Source organism: Lithobates pipiens, unplaced genomic scaffold (assembly GCF_037356315.1).
Source record: "Lithobates pipiens isolate NorthernLeopardFrog02 unplaced genomic scaffold, aLitPip1_a1.2 Scaffold_25, whole genome shotgun sequence".
Taxonomy (NCBI): Eukaryota; Metazoa; Chordata; class Amphibia; order Anura; family Ranidae; genus Lithobates; species Lithobates pipiens.
In genome coordinates, this window is record NW_027507787.1 from 57,103,253 (window position 1) to 57,119,434 (window position 16,182).

The following is a 16,182-nucleotide window of genomic DNA, read 5'->3' on the forward strand; positions in this document are numbered from 1 at the left end:
CCCCCACTCCCCTTCCCTTTGGGAGAATCTGAAAGCAGGCAGAGAAGGGGTTCCCAAGCATGTGACCACTGTGACTGGCTATAACAGCACAATAAACATGTTCGCCAGCACACCATAGATCTTCAATTGCAGTCCAAAACTTTTACTGCAGAGAGATCACATCATAAAAAGCATATTAAATGCAACGTTTCAGAGCTATGCAGGACCCCTTCGTCAGACATGTGATGATGCCTGATGAAGGGGTCCTGCATGGCTCTCAAACGTTGGACTTAATATTCTTTTTGTGATGTGATCTCTCTATGATAAACGTTTTGGACTGCAATTGAAGATCTATGGTGTGCTGGCGAACAAGTTTATTGATTGGTGATATGTCCAGTGTCCAGCTGGTAATCACTACAGAACCTGCTACAGATGAGCCTTTTATCCAGGAATGTGTGCGATGGGAATATAGACATGGCTGTAACAGCAGTCACATGATCAGAGGCTCTGGACTGTAAACTATGATCGGAAGCTGTGACAGCTTAAGGCCCGTACACAGGCTTTGATTTTCGGACGTCAATTGTGTTACGACTAATGATCTTCCACAAATCTTACTGTTAGTACGGTGCATTCGACAGCTGATTTCACTTTTTCGTTGGTGATTCTTCACAAAAAATAAAAATGTTATATCTTTATGTTTGAAGCCTGAAATGTGGCAAAAGGTTGAAAAGTTCAAGGGGGCCGAATACTTTCGCAAGGCACTGTATGACATTAAAGTTCACCTGGCAAGCCCCCTCATATACAGGTCAAGGAGGAGGGGGTGTTTTGTAGTCCCACACGCTTCCTGTTCTAGGGTGACAACGTGTATCCCTCATACAGAGATATATACATGCATATATAGATATGAAGTTAGGGTTGTCATCCTAGTACAGGAAGTGTGTTTTTGGCAGGATCGCCAGGGTAAAACAAGAAGGTTCAAATAAGAAAATGAATGCAGCCATCTCATCTGAGGACAGCTAAATTGCACTTTTCTTCTTGCTCTTAGATATTCTCTAATAATTCATATACTGTAAGCCTGCCAAAGAAATGCCCCAAAATCCCATATCCCTGATCCATATCCTCCTGTGTACAAATTTCCACCTATAATCGGAGTGCAGTAAATCAGTGCAGGCTTCTCCAGCTTGCTAGGGATCATTTGACCAGAGATGAGTGTCAGGATCACTGATCTGGGTGAATATATTATTAGATGTAATTGGTGGATCCTTATTCTGCACCCATAGCCATAGCTGGTAGACTGGGAGTGACTTGGCTCAGTCTTTTCATTTACATCGCTTCTTCCTCCAAGCCATGTGCCTGCAGTTGACTGTACAGTGGGGGCGTGGCCGCCGAGAGCAACCCTGTCAAGAGCTGCTCGTCGGGATTGGCCCTTACCTGGGTGGGCGTGGCAGCAGCTGGACAGGCTGTGCAGCGCTCTGGGGCTGAGCATCTGGAAAGGGGCTGGCTGAGTGCGCGCCGTTCATTGGCTGTGGATGGGGGCGCCCGCTGCCTACAATAAAGTGAATGGGAAGCGGTCCGCCTGGAATCTCCTCCACTCTCTGTGCATGTCATAAAGCACACTAACCAGGATCACAGGAGGACTAAACTATTACAGCAGCAGATACACACAGCCTATCTATTCTCACCCAGCACAGGACACACTCTTCTCCAGGCAGGATTAGTCCAGGGAACCTCTGAACCCCAACGGTAAGTGCACCTTTCTGTATGGGGGGGATTATACTAGTGCCTACAATCCGGAGCATCACATACATGGAGCGATCTATACTCCTGCAGAGACAGTACCGTGTGACGATGAGAAGACTGAAGGGAAAAAGTTTGCGTTTTCAGTGATTGTCAATGATCCTTCTACCATAAGCGCATGGAAGTCAGCCAATATCTCATCTGATCGAGGGGATTGCTTATGGTGGACAGACACTTCCATAAATGATCGATTTCTTTTCTGATCTCTCCCCATAGGAATAATCGATAAGAATTTCTGATTGATCTCTCACCATAGGAATAATCAATAAGAATTTATTTTCTGATCGATCTTTCCCCATGGGAATAATCAATAGGAATTTCTTTCCTGATCGATCTTTCCCCATGGGAATAATCAAAAGGAATTAATTTTCTGATCGATATTTCCCCATAATCTATAGTCCACAACCTATTCATTGATCCCTAGTCACTTATAGTGGTCATACACGCTTCAATAAATGATTTATTTATTTTCTGGTTGATCTCTCTCCATAGGAATAATTGATAGGAATTTATTTTCTGATCTATCTTTCCCCATAGTAATAATCGATCTACAGTCGACAACCTATTTCGATGATCCCTAGTCACTTATGGCGGCCATACATGCTTCCATAAATGATTGATTTCTTTTTTTGATTGATCTCTCCCCATAGGAATAATCGATAGGAATGTATTTTCTGATTGATCTCGTCCCATCGAAATAATCAATCTATAGTCGACAACCTATTTGATGATCCCTGGCCACCTATGGTGGCCATACAGGCTTCAAGAAATGATTGATTTCTTTTCTGCTTGATCTCTCTGGTTTAATTTCTGGTTTAAATCACACCATAGGAATAATCAATAGGAATTTCTGATTGATCTCTCCCCATAGGAGTAATCGATAGGAATTTCTGGTTGCTCTCTCACCATAGGAATGTATTTTCTGATTGATCTCTCCCCGTAGGAATAATCTATAGTCGACAACCTATTCGATGATCCCTAGTCACTTATGGTGGCCATGAACACTTTCAGAAATTAATTTATTTTCTGATAATCTCTTCCCATAGGAATAATCGATCTATATTCAACAATCTATTTGATGATCCCTAGTCACCTATAGTGGCCATGTACACTTCTATAAATGATCGATTTCTTATATGATCGATCTCTCTCTCTCTATATGGATAATCAATAGGCATTCCTTTTCTGATCAATCTCTTCCCATAGGATTAATTGATAGGAATTTATTTTCTGATCAATCTCTCCCTTAGAGGAATAATCATTAGGAATTTATTTCTTGATATTTTTCTCCCCTCAGGAATAATCGACCTGTAGTGGGCAGCTCTAATAACTTATGGGGGCCATAAATGCTTAATAAATTACCTTGTTTTTTTTCTGATCAATCTCCCCGATAAGAATAATCGATCTTTAGTCCACAACCTAATCAATGATTCCTAGTCACTCATGGTGGCCATATACGTTTTCATAAGTGATCGGGTTATTTTCTGATCATTCTCTTCTGATAGGAATAATCAATCTATAGTAGACAAGCAATTCAATTGATATGGAAGTGGATTTCGATCAATCGCTGGGAGATATTATAATGAGTGATTGATTATATCTCTAATTTCACTGCAACCTTATAATCTGATGACTCGAAATACCTTCAGATTCTGTTCAAATATCGTCTAAATCAAAGGGAAGTTATGTCTATTCCATGGTTTGCCGATTCAATACTTTTGATGTAATCACACATGGATTGGATAATAAAAATCGAAGCACCTATGGCTACCATTAGGATCACCATGCACATTACAGTCTGATTGTACAATCGCCTTGGATCTGTTTTATACAAGGACCTGCCTGATTGGATACAGATTGATTGGATAGTTTAGGTAGGTCCCCATAGCGTTAGTAGATCTAAAGTTGATTGTACTGTAATGATATGGTCAGATTGTAACATATATTGTGAGCCTAAAGCTGACTACACACTTTACAATTTATATACAATTTTTTTGTACAACTTTCCTTGAGAAATAATAACCAAAGGCTTTCCACTTGTATGCAATCAGGCAGGCCCTTGCACTATGTAGTTGAAAGTAGAAGATAGGAAAGTGAACAACAAAAATTGTATGTGTTTCCAGCTTTAGGCTGACCATACACTATACAATCTGATTGTCCTTTAGATCTAAATTTAACAAGACAGTGTAAGGGCATGTCTTATTTAATACAAAATCCGGTGGATTGTTTAGGTTTGTCCTTAAATGACATCGTTTTGGTAGATCCAAATGAGATTGTACAATCAGATTGTAATGAGTGGGGATGAGGAGACGAGGAAGAGTTCTGTCTGTGGCTGAGATCAGCAGCTAACATAGAAACACTGTGTAGACAGCTGCTGGAGAAATGATATTTATACAAAGATCGGACTCCTGTTTATAGTAGAAGTGAGCAATTCTTGGACGCCGCAGAAAACTATTTATCTGGGGGTCATATCCTCTGCTACGAACACAAACATCAGCAATCTGGGTGACACCGATCTGTGCAATCCGAACTCTTCCTGTGCGCAGTGACACGCAGAGCCCATACACTTCATCCGACAAATACATTGTCATAAAAATTCCGTACAGAAATAAATAAGTCTCCTCTCTCTCCAGGACAAGCAGTGTCGCCGGCATGGCTACGCTTAGTACATTAGGCCGGGCTTTATGGACTGGTGTAGCACTTCCAGCACATTTTATAGTCATCCCAATTGCAGATTTGTTTACAATCCTTTAGTATAACAGCTGCAGTATTGAAAGATCTCCCAGCGGAGCAGCTGCTGCAGCCTGACATGCCAGGAGAAAGCCAGGAGCAGAGCCATAAACTTCCTATACATGTGTGCATGTGCAGAGAGATGTATATACAGACACATTCTTCTAGGGGACACTATACATCACATACAGGTCTCTACAAAATACAAATTCAATCTGATTAGAATATCAGATAAAACAGTAGAGACATTGGATGGCATTGCTTTAATTGCCAGCAATATAAGCAATGCATATATATATATATGTATGTATATGTATATATATATATATATATATATATATATATATATATATATATATATAATTATTAGGATTATTATTATTATCATTCTATATATAATATAATAATTATCATGCTATATATAATATAATAATTATCATACTATATATAATATAATAATTATCATACCATATATAATATAATAATTATCATACTATATATAATATTTGCCAGCATTGGTGTCCGTTTAGTATATTTTGATATTTTGTATCTCTTGAGTTCTCTGCTGTTCTCGGAGATATTTGTTCTCCCCCATGTGGCAGCTTAATATATCATGTAGATCACTTCTCCCATTGAGAATAGATGTGATCTACAAACGCTCTGAGAATCCTGAACGGCTTCTTTTTCTGTAATCTCACGATAGCTCATGAGATTTCAGTATCAGAACCCCAAAGTTAAATACGAAGCATTCCACATACACTGCACATATTAATAAAATATTAAAGATATAATCTCCCTAACCAATAAAGAGACACCCCATAACTGTAAAACATTACAATGATTAATACATAAGCATAACACATGTGCACATTTATGTGAATGGTGTAATCTGAAATGATTGTACTTTATTTATCATGCAGACATGTACCATTCATATAAAAACAATAAATATATATATATTAAATAGTTCTAAATAATTTTAAAAAGCATAACAATAAAAATATTGTTAAATTATAAATTAAATTAAATATTAAATATTAAAAATTAAATATTAAATAAATTAAATAAATTAAATAAATTAAAAATATAAATTAAAAATAAAAATACAGTCACTGCCCTATGCGAACTGCTGGGAGTGTCAGTGAAACGTTAATGACACTCCCAGATCAGTTCGCATATTGCAGTGCGATCTGCAAACTCGGACAGGAATCAGATCGCATGGTGTGAACACCCATGCGATCCGATTCTGCTGCGGACCAAAAAAAGGGTCCTGTGCGAGTTTGGGGCGGGTGCGATGCAAATTCAGCCATACTATTTAGGCCGGGTTCACACTGCTGCGGGGGGAGATCCGGATGTGATTCGCACCGCACTGCAGTGCAAATCACATCCGATCTCCGTAGCGATGCGAGTTCAGCCATACAGATAGTATGGCTGAATTCGCATCGCTCCCGCAGCAAACTCGCACGGGACCCTTTTTTTGGTCCGCAACAGAATCGGATCGCATGGGTGTTCACACCATGCGATCCGATTCCTGTGCGAGTCTGCAGATCGCACTGCGATATGCGGACGGAACTGGGGGTGTCATTAACATATCATTGACACTCCCAGCCGTCCGCATAGGGCAGTGTGAACTGCCGGCGGGAGGTGTGTGATGCGGTAAAACGCCGCGGATTCGCGGCATTCCCGCATCGCTATAGTGTGAACCTGGCCTAAGGCTGAACTCGCATCGCACAGAGATCGGATGTGATTTGCACTACAGTGCGGTGTGAATCACATCCGGTTCTCGTAACCGCAGCAGTGTGAACCCAGCCTTAGGCCGGGTTCACACCGCTGCGATGCGGGAACGCCGCGAATCCGCGGCGTTTTCCCGCATCGCATTACTCCCACTGCCCTATGCGAACGGCTGGGAGTGTCAATGATATGTTAATGACACCCCCAGTTCCATCCGCATATCGCAGTGCGATCTGCCGACTCGCACAGGAATCGGATCGCATGGTGTGAACCCCCATACGATCCGATTCTGTTGCGGACCAAAAAAAGGGTCCCGTGCGAGTTTGCTGCGGGAGCGATGCGAATTCCGCCATACTATCTGTATGGCTGCACTCGCATCGCTACGGAGATCGGATGTGATTTGCGGTGCGAATCACATCCGGATCTCCCCCCGCAGCAGTGTGAACCCAGCCTTATAAACAAATGTGAAGGACTCGGAGGATATATATATATATATATATATATATATATATATATATATATATATACACACATACAGATATATATATATATATATATATATATATATATACATACACATACGGACACAACAGATATAAATATATACACACACAGATATAAAAAATTGTATAGATATATATATATATATATATATATATATATATATATATATATATATATATGTGTGTGTAATTGGTAATTGTATAGTTAATGTAAATCTAACCTGCTCTTGATGGATGTTCCACTGCAGTAGAGAAATTTTTTACTTTCAGTATTGACCATGCAGGCAGATGGACGAAGGAAGAATCTATTCTCTCTCAGAGATCTCCTGATATCTCCACCTCTGGGCTGGAGAAGCCAGAAAGGAGAACTTGAAAGAGAATCACAGAGATAAAGTGGCATCTCTGTATACTAAACATGCCGTTTCTATTGCAGTCAATGCAGCCGTTCTGTGGACTGAGATGAGAAGAGAAAAATAGTTCTCCATCTTCTGATCTCAGTATATTAAACCTGCAATGCTCTGAGATGAGCAGAGATCATCCTGATCTCAGCTTATCTCAGTTTACTAAACGGACACCATTGATAGGTGTGTGATAGACTCAGAATTGTAATGTCACCAGACATTGAATTTATTATTAATACTGATAAACAAGTGTAGAACCCTAAGAATAAATATATGTAAATATACAAGACATTTAATAGATGTATAGAAGGAGCAGAACTGTAAGAATAAATGTATGAAAATATACATCACATTTGATATCAGAAATGATAGATGTAGAGGGGACAGAACTCCAGGAATAAATGGATGAACATTTATATTAACATTAGCAGCAATAATACATGTACAGAAGGGGCGAAACTGTAAGAATAAATACAGTATGTGTAAATATTCATTGCATTTATTATTAGCTTTCATTGACATACTGTATATTAGGTGTATACGTGTAAGAATACATGTTTATTACATTTAATATTACAGAAGGGTCAAAACTAAGAATACATATATGAAAATATACATTACATTTTATATCATCATTAATAGAGGTACAGAAGAGACAGAACTGTGAACATTAATCTATGTAAATGTCTTTTACATCAATATCAGCATTAAAATATGTATAGTAGGTGTACAATTGTAAGAATAAATATTAGTGCATGAAAAACGTAATAAAAATATTTTTTCAAAAAAAGAATAAATATTAGTAACTGTGTATTACATTTAATAACAGCATTGATAGAGGCATAATAGGTGCAGAACTGCAAGAACAAATATACATAATCATGTTTTACATTATATCGGCATCAGCAGATATATAAGTGCAGACCTGTAAAATGACATATATGTAACTATGTATTATGTTTAATATAAGCATCAAGAAATACATAATAGGGGCAGAACTCAAATTAAATACGTTACATATATCTACTATAAAAATGCCAGCGTGCCAGCTGTTTATTAAGTGTATTAGTAGGTGTACCACAGCTGCAGAACTGTAACTATATACATACATATTTATATATACAAAAATAAATAAATAAATAAAATAATAATTATTATAAAAATAATAATAATAATAATAATAATAAATATATATATATATATATATATATATATATATATATATATATATATATATATTAATGCAGAACTGCAGAAATGCATGCATATAAATATACATATTGCATTTATTACCAGAATTCCTAATGGGTGTATAAATGTAGAACTCTAAAACTACATTACATGTGTTTCTCAAAAAAATAAATAAATACACACATATATATATATATATATATATATATGTAGTGTCAGATGTTTTTCCTACCATTGATTTGCCAATTACATGTCTCAGGAATATGTATGGATGGTATGGAGAGTAATGATGCCACTAAACTTATTTGTATATTTGCTGATCTGCAGATGAATTGTATGGGCGATGTGACTGGTGTGTGGGCAGCTTTGGCTGGATGCTGTCAGATTGATAGACAGATGGGTGAAATCTATCAGAAGAGGAGAGATCTGACTTTCCCTGGTTGGATTGCAGCTGTGTGAGTGTGGGCTCCCATGAGACTGAAGTTTGCTATATTTCAGGAGTTTAGTAAATGCCTGTCCAATTGGGCACACCTGTCACCCCAGCAGTCCCCCAGCTACAATTTATGAATGTTACAGGAAGGAAATGATGGCTAAAATCTGTTCTTGAATTTTTCTTGATTTAACAGGAAGCAGATCTTGTGGTGGTCGGGGTGAGATTACCACCCACGGATAGCAGAGTCCCCAGTGGGGTACACAGTGCTGTACTGGCCCTCAGCGATCAGTCATTCTGGCAGTCCACAGAGCAGAGCTGTCACCTCACTGGGGGGCTAACATTGACCCTTTCCTTACCCTGACAGCCTGGGTCTAAGGGGGTCCTCATTAGCTGGGCCAGAAAGGAAAGTGTTAAACCCTCTATATACTTCTACTACAGGTCAGCCACAGGAGCTATAAATCTGCTCTGTTATTACACTTGTGATAGGTTTCCGCTTGTGTTATCATTTATGGGATCCCTTGTGTATATATGCAGTCTGTTGCCTGAAACATTTTCCATAAGGAACTATAAAATATTTTTTAAATATATATAAATATATACTTTATATATTTTGAAATAAATGTGTATTTATTATTAGTATTATTTTACATTCACGATTTTCCAGGAAATCAAACAAAAAAATATATTATTATACTATTATACAGGATTTATATAGCGCCAACCGTTTACGTAGCGCTTTACAACTTGAGGGTATCACATTTTTAATGCAGTCTATACCTAGATTAAAGAAAATGTATTTGCCATCAAAAAATGTGTTTATAAATCAATTAATTTTATTTTATAATGAGATGGCCGTTTATTTCACAAACTGCAACATGTTTCCTCGATTTGTTTTTCTTCTTCTTCTTCTTACAAAGTAATCTCATATGACAGCAGGGAAATCTATGGTCATAAAATAAATGTAATCATAAAAACAGATGAAGCTTGGGGAGTTTTTGTAGATTTTCACAATTAAAATGTATCCCGGGCAACAGATAGGAATATTCACATTATTCTATAGATGCTTTTATATGATCTAGGATTAATATAACAATCTATAATGAGCTGTTATATTTGGATGATTTAATCCTGAGTGTGATCTGATGGTAGATTTGTGATCTGATAGTAAATTGGCGATACATTTGTGATCAGATTTTGGAATTGTATTTATTTTCGGTAGAAATGTTTTTACTATTTCTCATAGATCGGGTGTTATAGGCATTCTGCTCTTATTAGGGAATACACTTTAATAATCATAGTGACATTTCATAATAATCATGCATTCTGCAGAATAAACCGTTTATTGTCCATTGCACGTCATTAACTGTCATTTCTTAGTCGGCTATTCTCTGTTATTTAGGACATGTGAAAGACTTGCAGAGCTCACTCAGTTTAAGCCGTGATCTACTTAAGAAATGATAGATGCCTGGTGTATATCCATCTATCTAGTTGGGAGATGAGAGATGAGGGTGTGGATCCCAATTAATAATCTGATCCTCAGAGATAATGACAATCGGAGCACTGCTATGGGGCAGTGAAAAGAAACAATGACACTCACTTGGCCTTATGTACTTTTGAAAGATCAAGAGGCTTGGAAAATTATAATTTTTATTTTTAATGATATTTATGCATGGATGTATCATGTACATGTGTTTTTGGCTTTATGCTAAGATATGTGTACGATTGTTTAATATATATAGATATATCTATATACAGGCATACCCAACTTTTAAGTACACAATGGTGTTTATTTACTAAAGCTGGAAAGTGAAAAATCAGGCTCACTTTTGCTTAGAAACCAATGAGCTTCCAGGTTTTATTACCAAAGCTTAATTGAACAAGCTGGGGTTAGAAGATCATTGGTTTCTATGCAGAAGTGACCTGATTTTGCACTTTCCAGCTTTAGTAAATAAACCCCATTGTGTACTGAAAAGTGGGGTATGCCTGTATCTATATAGATCTATATATCTATCTATATCTATCTATCTATGTATCTATGTATCTATCTATCTATCTATATATATCTATCTATCTATATATATATATATATATATATATATATATATATATATATATATATATATATATATATATATATATATATATATATATCACTCTCTCTCTCTATATATAGATCTATTCATAAATATGTGTGTATATATAGATAGATAGATAGATAGATAGATCTAGATATATAGATATCTAGAGCTATAGATCTAGATATCTATATATATTCATAGCTAGCATATGAAATAATCCTAGTATATTGAACAAATTTTTATACAATAATAATCATTTTTATAGAGCTACAAAATACATGTTGTGCACACCTCTGCAAAGGATCAGGCCGCCTTGTAAATGTCCAGTGATGGTAAAAATGCAGTTTCTATGAGCTGACATCCCAAGTTATATGTGCTGCATACTTTGGCCCTTTATCTAAGAGCAGATCTCAGCAGCAGGCACAATAGAAAGTTTTCTGCTGGGAACAAAAGCTGCGATGTGATCTGGGTTCAGCTCTGGTCATCAAGAGAACTGACAGCTGCAGGTGCTGGGCACTCTCACACAGGATCCAGGGGCCCCATGGGCTGGTGGAAGGGCTGCCTGAGACACAGCTTCATCTACTCACTGCTGCAGGCACCATGGAAAGCATTTATCACACATACAACTGTTTGCTACAGATCATTCCCCAACAGTTATGTGCTTTATAGTTATAGTTATGACATCCAGCTTCTTATTCATTTCAGCAATGAATGTTAAACATTGAAGAACTGGTAACTACAGTATATAATAATAATAATAATAATAATAATAAGTACATAGTTACAAAGTTAATCATAGCTGAAAAAAGACACAAGTCCATCCAGTTCAACCAACAGAAGAAAAAAACAAAACCAAAATAACATACACACAAATAGAAAACCTCCATATACACAATACTATATCCACAGTTGATCCAGAGGACGTCAGAAAACCCAAATGATCCAATTTGCTCCAGCTAGTTAGAAAATTCCCTCCTGATACCCAAGAAGCAATCGGATATTACCGGGTCACATTTACCTATAAATATTAGTATCCAGTTATAGTATGTTCATAATAATAAGAACAATAATATTATATATATACATTTACTAATGATTATTATTATTAATATATAGTTATTTATTTTATATATATATATATATATATATATATATATCTTAAACAGTATTATCTATGTGTATATGTATGATGCGTTTATACCAGTGATGAGTTCCATTAAGCATATAGGGCTTGATTTGCTAAGGCTGCATTCACACCTGAGCGTTTCAAAGTTGTGCAGTTTTATATCGGTTTTACAGCAATTTTGCTGTGGTTTTTATCGCAATGTTGCCACATGTTTGCCGCGATTTTGTTCAGGTCATTGTAAAAGGCAGAAAAACGCCTGTAATCTGCCCCAAAGAAGCTCATGTTCTTTTTTGAGCTTAGGGAGTTTTTCAGGCATTTTGCTTCAGGTGACAAAACGCTCAGATGTGAACATGTGCCACTGAAATGAATAGGATTTTGCTTGTTGGGCATTTTTCAGGCATGTTTTCTGGCATTTTACAAGCGTTTTATGAGCTTAAATCTCCACAGGTGTGAATGCAGCCTAAAACTGGAGAGTGCAAAGTCTGGCGCCGCTCTGCATAGAAACCAATCGGCTTCCAGTTTTTTTTTTTTTTTTAAAGCTTAGCTGAACAAGCTGAAGTTAGAAGCTGATTGGCTACTATGCACAGTAGCACCAGATTTTTAACTCTCTAGTTTTAGTAAATCAACCCCTACAATCATTTCCCACTCCATCCATACACCCCATGTATACCAATTGGACGGCTGTACCCAAGGACTTGAAAATCTTCACTTTAAAAAATTGTTTGAATATTCTCATCAATTATCCAAACAGCATCTGCACATGACTGAATATTCAAAGGGACAGTAGATAGGGAAAAATTACAGAATGATTGAATAAAACCCCTCGACTTGTTTAGTAAATCAGCCTCATATGTACATATTGTAAAGTTAAGTTTACATAGGCATTAAAAGAAAAACTTTTGAGACACCTATAGCATTTTTGATGTGTTTTGGATGCATGTAGGGGGTAAAGACTCGCCTGAGCACCTGTTTATACCGCATGCATTGGGCTGTGCTGGGCAGCCTTGGTTGTGCAGTCCTAATACACAGAGAAGACAATTTGCGTTATGTCCTATTAGTTCAGTTTACAACACTGCAGAAAAAAAGTAGAACACACTGTATTTTTTTTCAGCACAGCATATTGTGACCCAGTTCACTGCTTTGCACGCAGTTCATGTCTACTCACCTGTGTGAATGTGTCCATTGAAAACAATGCATCTGTGTTTGGCTCTGTAAATAAAATATGGTTGTAAAGGTGTTTTTTTTTCTAGCCGTGAGAATGAGGCCTTGTATTGTACATCCAATGGCGGTTGTTTACATCGGTGTGAACAAGGCCTAATTTTGATCGTACATCTAATAGCGCTTCTTTACATCGGTGTGAACAAGGCCTAATTTTAATTGTACATCCAATGCCGGTTGTTTACACCAACTGAGGTAAATAAAGATGAATAAAATGTAACTTTGAGGGATATTTACTAAAGGAAAATTCACTTTGCGCTGCAAGTGCACTTGAAAGTAAAGTCTCTGTAGATCCGAGGGGGACATGCAAGAAAAAAAAAAAAACAGCATTTTAGCTTGTGCATGATTGGATGATAAAACCAGCAGAGTTTCCCCTCATTTCAGATCTACCCCTTAGATTTAGAGCGACTGCACTTCCAAGTGCGCTTGCAGCCCAAAGTGGATTTACCTTTCGTAAATAACCCCCTTTGCAACAATTTAGTAAAGATGAAAAAAAGAGAAAAGTACAGTGTAGTGTGACATTTACGACACATCAGCACTGCTCCTTCCACAGTGTTCACCGGCGGCTCTGGTTTGCCTTGCAATGCCTTTGAAAAAGTTTTTTTTTTGGAAGAAAAGCCATTTAAACCAGAGGCTGCTCTAAGCACTGAGCAAATGTTTGACTTTCAAGCGTCTAGAGTGCGTTTGTGGCGTGCTGCGATTGATGTGAATTGAGGCATTTGGCAAGCTTTGCAAGTTTCCATGGCATGCCAAACGCTTCAAGCCAGATCAAAAACAATACAAAAAAGCAATTTATGCGTGTAGTAGAGCCTTCATGTCTATGTTACAAAGTGTGCACTGACTTTGAAAAACATTTATAAAACTTTGAGCCCTTATTAATATGATCATAAAATGTTATTGATCATTAGGGAAGGAACAAAAGTTCCTGCGTAAATGATCAGTAAATAGATCTGTTTTTTATTGCATAAAAAATTGTGCTGTTATTGGTATATACGTGTATACTCTTGTCTTCACACAGATTTTTGGATTCTGTTTTACGGATCTGAAGGTCGTACATGTTTACTCACCTATGTGAATATCTCAATTGAAAACAATATATCTGTGTTTAGTGAATAAAAAATGGTTGTAAGTGCATTTTTTCCCACCCGTGAGAATGGGGCCTTGTAATGTACATCCAATGCCGGTTCTTTACACCGGTGTGAACAAGGCCTAGTTTTAATGCAGAGCAAATGAAGCAGCAATATAGGATGCAACGCACAATAAATATGGAGATTTATGAATACAGGAAAACATTACACAGACACACAGTGGAATTACGTTAATCACACAGAGCTGAGCAGGGTGTGAAAGGAGAGAGGATTTGATAGCTGATCCCAAAAGATATTAACAGGATCTTGTTACAGAAAGTGGTAGTAAGGTTATGTATTTAGAAACAGATACAGCTGCATATTTTAAAAGAGGCACCAGAACACAGATCTCATTTAGTGTGTTTGTACAGTTGCATCGCACATTCATTAGTCCATTATTTGCTTCACCAGTTTATATACTCATTTAAGTGAGCTTATCATCAGAATGCAATGCTGGCTCTGTCTTTATCGGCCTCTCTCTATCAAGCTGTATACCCATCTTCTAAGATGGGAAAGGGGGGGCATATTTTAGTAGTACGGAGGCAAAGGACGCACCCTTATCATATCCCCAGTTGCACAGAACCATAAAAATATTTACTCAAAAAATGAGCACTTTCTTCCCCACTATTTATTTTTCTTTATACAGGCGTTTATTAAAAAAAAAAAAAAAAAAAAAAAAAATAGGGGTTGGATGAAAATATTAGGATTACCGTACACATTAGAATATTAATGTACAATCTTTTTTTAGGTATACCAACAAATTTGTAATGCAAAGGCCTGCATCTAAAGATCTAAAGATGATTGTGCAGAGATTGTAAGATACAATTATAAATGTATGGTGGCCCTTAGTGTGTTTTGGAGTTTTAGTAGTTAACATTTTTGTTTAATATATGTCTATACATTCCAACTAAAAGACATATAACTCAGGAATATGGATGGACATAGGGATTTGAGATTTGAAGAACAGTACCTTAAAATATCAGGGACATTTGTAAGCTATGTATATATACTGTATAAGTATATATATATATATATATCTATGTCTGTATCTATCTATCTATCTATCTATCTATCTATCTATCTATCTATCTATCTATCTATCTATCTATCTATCTATCTATCTATCTATATATATATATATATATATATATATATATATATATATATAAACAAAGTACAGTTAAATTAAAATAAAACAAAATCAAGCACATATCACAGGTAAATACAGGGGTTGATTTACTATTACTGGAGAGTGCAAAATCTGGTGCAGCTTTGCATGGTAGCTAATCAGCTTCTAACTTCAGTTTGTTTAATTAAGCTTTGACAAAAAAAATAATAATAAAATACTGGAAGCTGATTGGTTTCTATGCAGAGCTGCATCTGATTTTTCACTCCGTGGTTTTAATATATCAACCCCACTGTATGATTGGCGGCCAAAAAACTGTTATCGAACCAAACAGGAGAATGATGAAAAAAATTATGCGGAAACGTGGACCTGAATAAACTAAATTTTTGATTGCTATGTTTGCTGTCAACCTGCCTATTTAGAGATTCTTTTTCTGCATGTTTTATATGTACGTACGTATGTGCCCAGGCCATCACCCTTGTTGGAGCCTGTGGTGGCCTCCTCTCCACAATTTTTATCTATATCTTGCGTTTACACCCTTTTAGTGCACCACTACCGACCAGCGAACCGATTCAAAGGCAGCGCTGTATCAAAATTATGTAATGTTTATTTATGTGTGCAATCTATAATCACTGTCTGTGTCCGTGCCATCTAGTGTTACTTCCAGCAGCCCAGACCGTTTTCTCCGCACCCTGTAAATGGAGCTGTATATTAGTGGGGAATATTGTATAACATATATATA

The 16,182-nt window shown here is 36.8% G+C and overlaps 1 protein-coding gene across 1 annotated transcript in view; it reads left to right on the forward strand.

Annotated features, from left to right (window-relative positions):
- The first annotated feature begins 1,517 nt into the window (after positions 1-1,517).
- Positions 1,518-16,182, forward strand: part of PITX3 (paired like homeodomain 3) — a 159,141-nt gene continuing 144,476 nt past the window's right edge. The window contains exon 1 of the mRNA XM_077454499.1: positions 1,518-1,722. The gene's annotated coding sequence lies outside the window, so the exon portion shown is untranslated. The remainder of the gene's footprint in view (positions 1,723-16,182) is intronic.